General features: G+C 41.2%; 1 protein-coding gene and 1 pseudogene across 1 annotated transcript in view; one reads left to right on the forward strand and one right to left on the reverse strand.

Annotated features, from left to right (window-relative positions):
• The window catches only part of LOC117764401, a 409,608-nt gene that overhangs the window by 73,596 nt on the left and 323,512 nt on the right, over positions 1–12,500 (forward strand). The window lies entirely within an intron of this gene.
• Positions 6,831–12,500, reverse strand: part of LOC117764323 — a 6,740-nt pseudogene continuing 1,070 nt past the window's right edge.

Raw genomic sequence — 12,500 nt, forward strand, 5'->3', positions numbered from 1 at the left:
TAATCCCAGGTTTCTGGTGTTGCGCGGGCCTGTCAGTCAAAGCGGTGACAGCAGCACCGAGGGGCTCCTCCAACCTGCGGCCGCGCACATGCAGCGACTCGCCGCTGCTGCAGAGTCGACCACAAACTGAGAAGATCCAGTGAAGCTCAAGTCGGGAAAGAGCTTCAGAGCGATCGGATAACGACGCAGATATTTGTGACTCACTTGATCTGAACGTGTCACGTGACAAACACTCAGAAAACAGGTCAGGATATTATTTTCATATTTATTTTTTAATCATTACATTTTATTAGTCAACAGTGCTTTTTATTTCTTTACTGGTTTATTTAAAACAGAGACGATAAATATGCAGCAACTACACGAACCCGGTGGCAGAACGATTTGTCGCAGCTACGATACAGTAGAGGTTAAAGCGTCGACTACAACCAAGAACAAAAACACCTGAAGGCGAACGCTAGCTCGTGAAAGTTTGTAGATTATGAGTAATTATGAAACACGCAGGGACGTCTGCAGGTCACTCTAGATTATATCATTTAATAAGGACCACACAGGCTTCAACATATAAACCATTTATTTATGTTGCATTTAATGGATTCATCTCAACACTTTGTACAGTCCATTGTAACGTTACCCTTCCATCCTCTTGGCTTTTATTTTGAAATATTTAATTTACCTCTGTCTCACCTGTTGTCCATTCGTCAATTAGAGACGAAAAATATAACAATTCAGAATCCAAAGATTTGACATTTTGACACTTTGTTTTGTTTGAACTTTTTTTATTCATTTTTGGTTTGAAACAAAAAAATAAAAAATTCCATGTTCTTTTGTCTGAAGCTACAGTGTGATTGACAGCCGTCTGGTTTGTGGTTGCCACGTGCTCGTCCCCGGACACACGAAAGGTGGACTGGACGCCATGTTTCTGGACGCCATGTTTCCTTTCCGGTGGCGTCATGCACATCGTAAAAGACGGCGAATGGTGACTGGTCGTGGAGCAGCGTGTCATCTGACTCTACGACCTGAAGTTGACACTCAAACTTTGTCTTTCATCAAAACTCTGTCAGGTCTTTGGTTGAGGACGTTTCTTAAGTAATAAATCCAAACGATGACGGTTGTCTTATCTTAGTTGAGTCTGTTCCTTAGTTTCCGTCCAGGTTCACTGTGGCTCTGCTGATGATGGAAGGACGTCGATCGTCGTGGTTGTTCGGGGTTTACGAGTCACTTTCCTCTGCGGTGGAACGGAATCACTTGTTTTGTAAGAAGTCACAGATCAAACGTACGACGCCACTTTTCCATTAGCGCTGAAACAGACCTGGATCCCGGCTCAGCACAAACATTCCTCCGTGGCACTCCCAGGCTCGACTTAATGGGGATTCCCTGCCTCTCTTTTCCCTCTGCTGCTTCTTTAAGTGTTAATCCTTGGGAAACTTCCACCCGTAGCGGCTTGTTTGAAGTGAGCCAGTGGCTATCAGGCTAAGTACGGCCCCCAGTCATCTGAATCATTAGATTAGGCTCAGCCACGGCCCCGACAAAGAGATTCCCCATCGGCGTTTGTTTCAAGGAGAGGCCTCGATTCAGCCAGAGCGGCCTCCACACACACACACACACACACACACACACACACACACACACACACACACACACACACACACACACACACACACACACACACACAATGAGTGATTATTAACCATGAATTAGTTTATACAATGTAGTATGCAGTAAATTACAGTGATGGAAATACATTAATGTCTACAGCAGATTTTTCACTGATCTCAAACGTTGGACGAGAAGGTTCCACTTTGAATATGAGAATTTAATTGTGATCTCTAAATGTAAGAAAAGAATTAAAAAAATTACCATTCCATTCCCATATTTTCAGTTGTATTTATGACTGACTTATGTAAAAGTACAGACAAAATATCTTTAAACTATTAAAATGTCACTAAATTAACAACATACTGAGTACATGTTATTTAACTTGTAAATAATAATAATAATAATAGTTGGTAAATAATAAATAATCAGGTAAGTAACTTGAGTAAATGTAAAATTTATAATGTAAGAAATATACATAGTTATTAATAAATTACAATCTGGTATGTCTATGTTTATACTTAAATTATCATTTTATTCATTCATTTACAAGAAGAACACACATTAATGAACATTTCTGTAAATGTGACAGAATGTGAGGATTTGCTCTTTTTGTAGTTTTCAGGAACATTTACACAGTGTGATGTCATTTTAATGAAAATACAACTTTAGACAAACTGTACACGACAAAGTACAAACACCTGCCAACACAAACATCGTATCCAGTTTGTGTTTTGGTCAAATATCACAATAAGATCAGTTTCATAATTTCTTCACAATCAAACAATGATATTTATTATTAATTCAGATTTTATTCATCATTCAAAGATTATAAACTAAATATGTTATGGACCATTATTTAATGAATTGTGGTTTAGTTTATTCCCGAAAAATAATAACCTGGCATCAACATGTTTTTAAATAAACAAACATGATATTTTTAGTATTGGAACACATGTTGTATTTTTTATTGAATATATTAAACCACAAAAACCATCATTCATCCTGTGAAAGTAACAATATCAGACAAACACAAGTAAAAGAACCAAAGAGTCGACGTGTGTTTTATAATCCCATTGTGTTAAAATCTGACGGAAGTTTTTCCAATTCACAAACTTTTGTTCACGTTCGGCTCCAAAGTTTCTGGAATTTGAAGCGAAATCACTTCAAAGAGTCGGATTTTGTCTCGTGCAGCATCTAATCTTCGTCCTTTGAAGACAAACGTCATTGTCGCTGACAGTCGTGATGAGAATATTCATGGCGGCTTGTGTGTGTGTGTGTGTCTGTGTGCGTGTGTGGATCTCTAGATTGGCTTCTTAAACAACCGAGGAGCCATTTTGTGCAGGCGGAGTCCCGGACATGTCAGGGCTGTTGACAGTCTGTGCTCGGGATTAGTGGGCCGGCGGCGAGGCAATCCCTAATCCCTGACTGTATCGTAATCTATTTACCCGCCGAGCTGAAGGATTTCCATATGAAATATCCACAGAGACGCTGGAAGTGTTAAAACCTCAACTCATCATTTGGCTTTTTACCCACTTCTACACTCGTTCTTTTTCTTTTAAAATTCTGCCACTGCTGAGCTGCTTGACTCACACTCAGGAATAGAGACGAGGACGAGTCCACCAAGAAAACAAATATACGTTTACAGAAAGAATAGAAAATAAAACGTTAAATAATTTTTAAAATAAAACTTCCTCCTTTCGGGTTTCCACGAAGTTTTAAATTAAAACTTATTCAGAGTTCACTCAGCTGAATGATTCAAAACTCAGAGAATCGCAGGGACTCGTCCAAACAGCCGAACAGATCCAGAGGTGATTACAACGAGAGACTTCAAAATAAAACATCGACCTGTAACTCTGACAAAGTTGAATGAACCAATGAGACACAGCTGCAAACAAAACACAAAGAAAGGAAGTAACACAACAGACACATCAGAGCAGTCGTTTCAAAATAAAACCGGAAACACAGACTGAATCCAAGCAGTAATTTCACAATAAGAGGCAGATCATGATCATTTCCATCGCTTCTTCTACGTGGTCACGGGTCACTGCGGGGTCCCGTCTGCTCTGAGGTCTAGCGCCGCTCACAGGACACGTTACAACTTCCTGTCATGGAAATGCAATGAAGGCTGAAGCAAGCGACCTTTGACCTTCATCACCAACGACTTTCTGTGAGAAACGATGTTCAGCAGCAGAGAAACTGTAAAAGAAGATCAGTGAAACACGTCTATGACCAAAAGGCCCATCTGGTGTTTAGGGTTTTAGGGTTCACCTGGTTGGGTTCAGAGCTTCAGACTCTTCAGTTCAGTCTGAACATTAGGTGTGAAAGGTTCCTCAGACCAGAAGAGGAGTTCTGGGTCTGGATCAAACTGAACCTGGTTCTGTTGGTTTGCAGTGAAAACACTTTGTTGGAGAGTTTGGACTTTTGGACCAATCACAGGAAGTAGAGACAGAATTAAACAATAGAAGAAGAAGAGGAAGAAGAAGAAGAAGAAGAAGAAGAAGAAGAAGAAGAAGAAGAAGAAGAAGAAGAAGCAGCTGCAGTCTTCACCTCCGACGATATGTTTGAACCACGAGGACGTTCATTTGGTGCATTTGAACTAGTGCGGAGTACTGTAGTACTGTGGAGTACTGTGGAGTACTGTGGAGTACTGTGGAGTACTGTGGAGTACTGTGGTACTGCACCTGAAGGTGTTGATGCTGCTAGTGATACCATCATGATGATACCATGTCAACCAGATGAAGCTTTATTCATTTTCTCCATTCAAACAGAAAGACTACTACCCCCCCGACTGACAACACTCAGACGCTGTCTACAAACCAATCAGAGTCAAGTACAGGTAGACTCCGCCCACGTAGGTGATGACGACACAATTCTTTAGTCCTTAAATTACAATGTTGGAGCCAAAACTAACAGATCAAATAAAACGATGGAACAAACACATCTGTGTAAAACTTCTCGTTTCCATCATCTCAGGTTTGTTTCCACAGATTTGATCAAAACACTAACGACGTCTTTCTGTCAGTAGCTGAAACCGAAACCCTTCAGACTCATGTCGTGGTTCAGTCTGCAGCTTCCTCCTCTGGGAGCTCTGAGACGCTCAGAGCTGCGTCCACTCGACACACTGACTGGAGAACAGTGTTGTTAGAGGGTTTTTTAATAAAAATGTGAAAAGCAGAGTCACATTGTCACGACAAAGACGAGGAGTTCCCGCCCCCGGGAGTAATAAGGCAACAGCTGTTCAGAGAGGGGCGTCCTTTCTCTAAACCTGAACGTGGTCTACAGATTAGTTTGTCCTGGTGTGGTAAATCCTGGCTCGTGTTTACACGAGGCAGCGGCGCGCGCCGGTAAAGCCCAGCAGGACGCCGAGCGGGCAAACACACGCAGCACGAACGCCATGTTTACAAAAAACTGTTTGTCCAGCTGCTGGAGGGACGGCGCCAGGAAGAGGGACGGCTGTTAATTAAAATCGTGATTTGTCCCTTTTCTCCTTGGATCAAATGAGTCGTACATTAGCGGCGACACGGCCAAACAAACAGCGGGGATGCCGGCGGACATGTTTGCTAACCTAGCGAGTCCACCTCTGCAGCCGGGGGAGGGGTCGGATTATCGACACGCTGTTATTCCTCCGGGTGTCGTAGATAACGTCAGAGCCTCCACGTGTTTAATCAGCTGATTGTTTCAAAAGCTCAAACTACATGTTCGAGCTGAACATCACACCTGAAGAATCTAAAGTGATTTTATAGAAAATAAAACTAAATGAAATACGTACTGACAGCTGGTTTAAACACTGTTTTAATTAGGTTTCATGTTTCTATGGGATGAAACGGCTCAGACTCAGACGTCTTTTATCTGAAGTTAAACATCGACGTGAGGAGAAGCTTCTTCTTCTTCAGGATGAAAAACAACGTTCATCACACAAATCAACTTCAGTCCGTCGACGACTGAACGCACCTGAAGAAGAAGATCACAGAACGTTCATTAGCAACAGGTTTGATCAGATGAATAAAGGTTTCGTTTTTCTGTTTGATTTCTCGACTCTCGAATCCAGTTTCTGAAGCTGCAACAAATGCTTTTACCTGAAGAATCTTTGAATTAACGTCCTGTCGAGCGAATAATCGATTAAACACCGGATGGTTCCTGCTGAGATGTTGATCTTACACCTGCTCGGCTCCCGCACTACCACCAAGGCCCCGCCCACGTTCAGCTGTTCCATGACTCATCGTGCACTCAGGGCAGCTCGTCCAATCAGAACGCTTCTGGAACTTTGAACTCCTCGCCGTGGACTATAACTCCTGACGTTAGTGACTTAGCATCGTCACATTGATCCATTCAATCCGGAGGTGAAGGTGGTGGCGAGGTGTCGTCATGACTTTACTCTACGTGTTCAAGCAGCTGGTTCCGGCGACTCTGCCCACACGGGGGCGCTGTCTATTGCTGAATCACCATCCACGACAGTTCGTCCCACGGCCTCTTGTTTTTACAGACACGTAAACGTGGGGAATCAAACGTGTGACGCCTGTTTCACTTTAGATTTAAAATCCTGGGTCTGTTTTCCACGAAGCGTTTCGCATCACGTCTCTGAGCTTAGCCCGAAGGATCGTTGGGTAGTGTATCTATTTAAAATGATGGATCGAACATGATTTCCACATTTACACCACATGAGCAGTGTGTTAGACGTGTGTGTGTGTGTGTGAGTGTGTGTGTGTGTGTGTGTGTGTGTGTGTGTGTGTGTGTGTGTGTGTGTGTGTGTGTGTGTGTGTGTGTGTGTGTGTGAGTGTGTGTTCATGGAGCATAAACAAGAAGCTCCTCCTATTAAACCAAGGTCATCAAATCAATGTTAATCAATCCAGATTAAAACTGTAGTTGATGTGAACTCGTTTAAACCAGTTCAGTTGAATCAGGTTCATTGTGTCGACGTCGCTGCAGAAGAATCAAACTTGTCTTTTATTGGTCGGCTCATGTTTTAACAAGATTTTATTATAAAGACACAAACGTGTACATCTGTCAAATTTCAGTGGAATAATCTCATTCACATTTTTAATTTTCTCTCTTTCTGAAAAGAACAAATAGGAAAAAGTCTTCACCTTACAAACAAGTGCTGTGATTCAGTCTCCAGCTACGACGCCTGCGGCCTGGACGACGAGATTCACGTTGGAAAATGAGACAGAAACAACAGGGACGTGAGAATCGTAGCAGCATCGTGTGTTTGGAAAAAGAGATTTAGTCCGAACGAGAGTCTCATTTATGATTCTTTTGCTTCCTGGATCTAAATCGATGCTTTTCTTTTTCTTTCAGCCGAACTGAGATGATCCGTCCGGTTCCGCCGACGATCAGAAGTTCTACATGTGTCTCGAGTTCTGGAATAGAAAAATAATCCTGGTCGAGAACATCTCAGCTCGTTCACAGATAAACTTTTTTTGTGTTAGTTTGAAGAATCTTCAAAAACAAGAAGAGCACTTCTTTAAAAGCGCAGAAGAAGAGAAGTCACAGCACTTGGAAACGCCATGAGGCCTGGTCTTTGTAGTCCAAACAGTCGGAGGCGTTGAAGTTCAGTTTCCAGGCCGAAGTCGCCGTCGGCTCTTTGTAATCCAGACAGTCTGTGGAGTTGAAGGCGAGGCTGGGCGCGCTGTACGCCTGGTGGTGCGGCGGGTGGTGGTGATGGTGGTGGTGCCCTGACGTCTGGCCGATGTGGTGGTGTGGGTGTCCTGACATGGAGCTGCCCGTCATGGGGCTGAGCTGGTGAGGGTGGTGCGGATGGTGGTGGTGGGAGTGCATGGGCGACAGGTACGAGCCGCACTCCACGCCACCGAAGTAGGAGCCTGATGCAGAGGCCGGGTAGCCCTGGCTGTACGCCGCCGCCGTCTGGCCGTAAGACACGGGGTAGGAAGACGTCCCCCCTGTGGCGGAGGACGTCACGGAGCGCTGCATGCAGGAGGCGCTGGTGGGGGCTGCTGGGTCGGGTAGCGTGGCCAGGGCTGGGGCCGGGGAGATGGGCGCCGGGCTCCAGATGGAAGACACCGGGGCGGGTGACGGAGGTAGAGGTGCTGATGAGACTGGGACCGCTGAGACCGGAGGAGACGGACGAGGGACGAGGAAGCAGAAGAGGCGGAGGAGGCGGTGGACACCGGCGGCGGCGTGAACTGGCCACTGCTCTCAGAACCAGTGCTCTCTCTGGTCGGAGACGACTTCTTCTTCAGTGGTTTGACCTTGGCGCTGTTGCTGCTCTGCTGCTGCTGCCGACATTTGGCTCGTCTGTTCTTAAACCACACCTGAGGACGGAGGAGAGAGGTCAGAGGTCACGAGCCCATATCGACTGGGTCAGAGCACCTGTCTGACCTTTGACCTTTGACCACTACACTCACTTGTGCTCTGGACAGAATCTGCTGAACGAATAAAAACACCGACAATGTGTTTTTCTCTCATTTCATCGCGTTTAAAACGTCAGAATCTACTTTAAAGGGTCAATTCACCAAAATGTTTCACTTTCCATTCAGTTTTGAGATTTTCTTGTTGAGTTAAGATCAGTTTGTTGTGTTTGTAGCATTTAAAAAAACAAGTGAATAACTTAAGAATTATTTTCAGAAGAAAGTTCCTCTGTTTGTCCGTCGCTGTGTTTCATGGGAACTATTTCCTGAGACAAAGTATTTCCGAGAGGACAAAGTGCTTCTGGAACCAGACACTGTTTTATTGTTGTTCGTGTAATTCTTTGTCCGTATTGTTGAAGGATGGAAGAAAAGAAAAATGACACATCTGCATTGAAGAAATGTGTTTTTTTAATTTGTGAACTGTCAATAAACTAAATAGTTTATAAGATGAAATTAAATGTTTAAATGAAAAATGTGCAGACTCACTCAGGATGGAGGCTTTTCAAAGTAAAGCTCAACAGAACAACCACCAAAACAACTTATTACTACGTAACTTACGTTTTATTTTGAAGGGGATCTTGTTTCCTTCTACTTTTCCTGCTTTTGAAAAATGATTTTTCCTGCTTTGATTTATTTTTCATTTTATTAATATTTTCATTTACAGAACATTTCGGCAAAAACGTTGTTTTTATTCAGTTTAATTTAGGTTTCGTGTCCTATGGATTTAATTACAATATAATCTTTAAAGGTCTTTTTGTCCATATTCAGATTCACTTTCACTAATATTCAACCAAACAGTTTATTCTGTTTATATTCTGAAGCGTTTTACTGAGGAAGATGATGGATCATTCACAGTCTGATTCATAAAACATTTTATTCCCAACACATGGTGAAAATAGATGATATTCTGATTTATGATGCGATAAACATCCAAAACACTTTGACTCTAAATGTCAGATTTATTGGTTTATGATTAGATTTATTTTCTGGAAATATTCGTAATTTAGCACATTTTTAATTTGAAAAAAACATAATTTGCAAAAATGAATCATAAAAGCTGACAAAACGTATAAAAATACAATTGTTTTAATGTCTGAGGAACTGAGGAAGTTTTCTTGAATCTGTTTCAGTGTCTCAAGTTATGATGACAACTTTTAATTTAAGAAACATTTTCAAAATCGATAATGTGAAATACATTTCTGGTAGAAAATAAACATCAATTGAACTTAATGAGCACAAGAGCATTTTGAATTGTATAGATACAATTTAAAAATAAGAATTGAATCGGAACATTAATAAATGTTATAATTATATTTAAGCAATGATTATTAGTATAGAAAGCTTTAAAAAAAAACAGCAACCTGCGTCTGTAATGAACAACAAATACTACTGCAAATACTACATACTAGTACTCCCAATACTTCCACTACTACTTGTGTGAGCAGCAGCACAGAGTGAAGTGGAGTCAGGTAAAGCGGACGTGTCTCAGCTGGATTCTACTTCATTCACTGAAGTGAAGAGAAGTCAAGTTTCAAACCTGTTTAATTCTTTAAAACCATTAAAGGTTGTTTCCACTGTGTGACATCATGTGTGTAGTGTTTTCTTTTGAACTTGTATTTCACTTTAATGCACCAACCACCACCAGCACTCTTCATTGTGTTGGATTTTATGCAATTTAATGACAATAAAGACTTCATATTCTATTCTATTCTATTCTATTCTATTCTATTCTATTCTTTTCCAGCCTGTAAATCTCCGGTGCAGCAGATTAAATGTCTCAGTAAAAACATCCAACTCTCCGAGCTGAGAGGAAACGGAACCTACAGACTTATTCTCTACAACGAACTAGAAACTTATTTTGAAATGCTTCTTTTTTGGATTTTCTTATGCAACCGTTTGTCGTCATGGATTTTAGATGCTAAAGCACTTTGAATTGTCTTATTGTTGAAACGTCCAACACAGATAAACTTGTCCTGAAGTCCTGAAGTCCCAAAAGAGGATATTGTTTTACAGTGAAAATATGAATCCAGTTATGGTTTCCCTTGAGCACGTCACAGTGAAAGTGCTGCTGCTCAGACACAGGACTGTCAGGAATCGTTTGCTGAAGGGAAACATGCTGATGGGAGAACTGTGTTTCAATCAGAATACCTGAGAAATAAAAACTACGCAGATATGAACTCTATTAACTGTGCTCATATAATTATCTTGTTCCCGACAGATAATAACGTCAGAGCACAAGATGAGAAAGCTCATTCTCAGGGACTCCGACCTCACGTCCTTCTTTTTACACCAGAGGTTTGAACCTGATGTTGTATTTGGTCTTTTGGACTTGAAACTGCACGCACACGCACGCACACACACGCACACACACACACCTGCACTCTGGACTCGGGCAGGTTGATCTTCAGCGCCACCTCCTCCCTCATGAAGATGTCCGGATAGCGCGTCTTGGCGAACAGGGACTCCAGGATGTCCAGCTGCGTGCGCGTGAACGTGGTGCGCTCCCGCCGCTGCTTGCGCGGGTGCCCTGGAAGTTTCAACCAGCAAACAAACAAATGAATAAAACACAAACTTCCGGTCACTGGATTCAGTCCCCTCTTCGTGTTAACTCTCTTATTATTCTCCTTTAAAATAAATACTTTTAAAATAAATGTGCAGATCAACAGAAACGAAACAGGATCTAATTCACTTATTTAAAGATTCCAGAGAAAGGTTTGAAACCACGAGGTTGTTTTAACTGTGATATAAAGTGCGAGGTTCTTTTAGCAGGAGCAACACTTTTAGTTTCACTGGATTCGAAATGTTGTCTCTTCTCTTCTCTCCTGTAAATCTCTAGAATGTGGGCTGTAGTTGTTCAAACAATAATAATATAGAACAGAATGAGAAAATAAATGTGATAAATGAGTTTTATCATCAGAGAATTCGGAGATAGACTTTTTGTGCAGATGAATAAAAAGCACGAGTCTGACTCCACATTTGATCATTTTCCACCTGATGTCAAAGTTTTATTTTTATTTATTTATATATGTCAGAGTCTTGTATTTTGTTGGGTATGAATATTTTATGACGTTATATGTTCCGAGTCCTGCAGGATAATAAAATAAAAACTTCAGCTCAGTTTCTCATCTGATGAAAACAAAACTGCAGAAAAGTTTTAAATCATCAGTGTGATTTATTTTGATTGAATCGTATTTGACGTTTTATTGTTTGATGAATATGTATGTGGAGTTTTTAATTTAGTGGGGTGCGCTTGTTTTGTGCTCGGGCTCGTACCGGGGTATCCCACGGACGGGTGCAGCAGGTCCATGGCGGCTCCGCTCAGGCCCAGTCCGTTCATCCCGTACGGGGCCTGCTTGAGATAAGACATCATGCTACCGGAGGAGGAGGCGGAGGGACCGGGAGGGGAGGCCGGGGGAGGCCGCGGGTCCGACGGGGAGAGGAAGAGGAAGACCCCGGTGTTCAGGTGAGAGCCCCGGTTCCTGGAGGAGACACAGGCCCCGTGGAAAACACATTAATTATAGAAGATAAAACATTATGCAGCTAAAATAAAGACAAGAGAACATACAGTTAGATACAATTAATAAAATATACAGTCAAATAAATATGACATAATATAGAGTTAAATACGTTTTACATAATATACAACAAAACAGTTTAATCGCCTAAATATAACCTAAAATAATGTAAAACACTTTTCAATGAAGTTACAATTAAACGTAAAAAACACGAGATTTTAAGTCATGTTTCTATTTTTTTAAATCCCACATTACTGTACATGTTCTAATATATTATTATATATATATTATAATATTATAAACGAATACATAAATCCACTGTTACTCAATCAGTAGAATATCCTGCTACTTCTAATAAAGGTTAAAGCTAAAAGGAACATTTTAAACATTTTACATTATTTGGTCATAATCCACAGACACATTTTATTTTATTTGTGTATTTATTCAATTACAATTTGAGAGAAAGAAAAAACTCTGAAGGAAGAACATCTTATTTTATTAAGAGTTTGTGGAGTTAAACTGGAAGAATTATGAAAAGAATAAAATAGAATAGCAGCAGTGAGCTGCTGTCTTTAGTTTTCATAAGAAAAGATTAAGAAGCTTCCGGGAACAAGTCTGAGTTTTATAGTTTTTACATTTTAAACAGCTCAGATCGTCACAAGGTTTTAATTCATTCAGCAGCTCAGATTAAATCGATCCGTTTAAATTACAAACCACACGAGACTTCTCTCACCTGCAGACACACACACGGACACACACACACACACACACACACACACACACACACACACACACACACACACACACACACACACACACACACACACGGACACACCGTCCTATTAAGATACAAATATTCAAATCTTTAAAAAAATAAACCACATTGGATTTAAGATCATTCTTAAACCTCTGTATTTATTCTTTAACCTTCCACATTTTCCATTGGGCTCGTATGTGTCACAATTAGAATATTGACGAGTTCTTTATTTTACATTATTATTTTAAATGATATTCCTGTGCCTCA

Source organism: Hippoglossus hippoglossus, chromosome 1 (genome assembly GCF_009819705.1).
Source record: "Hippoglossus hippoglossus isolate fHipHip1 chromosome 1, fHipHip1.pri, whole genome shotgun sequence".
Classification (NCBI taxonomy): domain Eukaryota; kingdom Metazoa; phylum Chordata; class Actinopteri; order Pleuronectiformes; family Pleuronectidae; genus Hippoglossus; species Hippoglossus hippoglossus.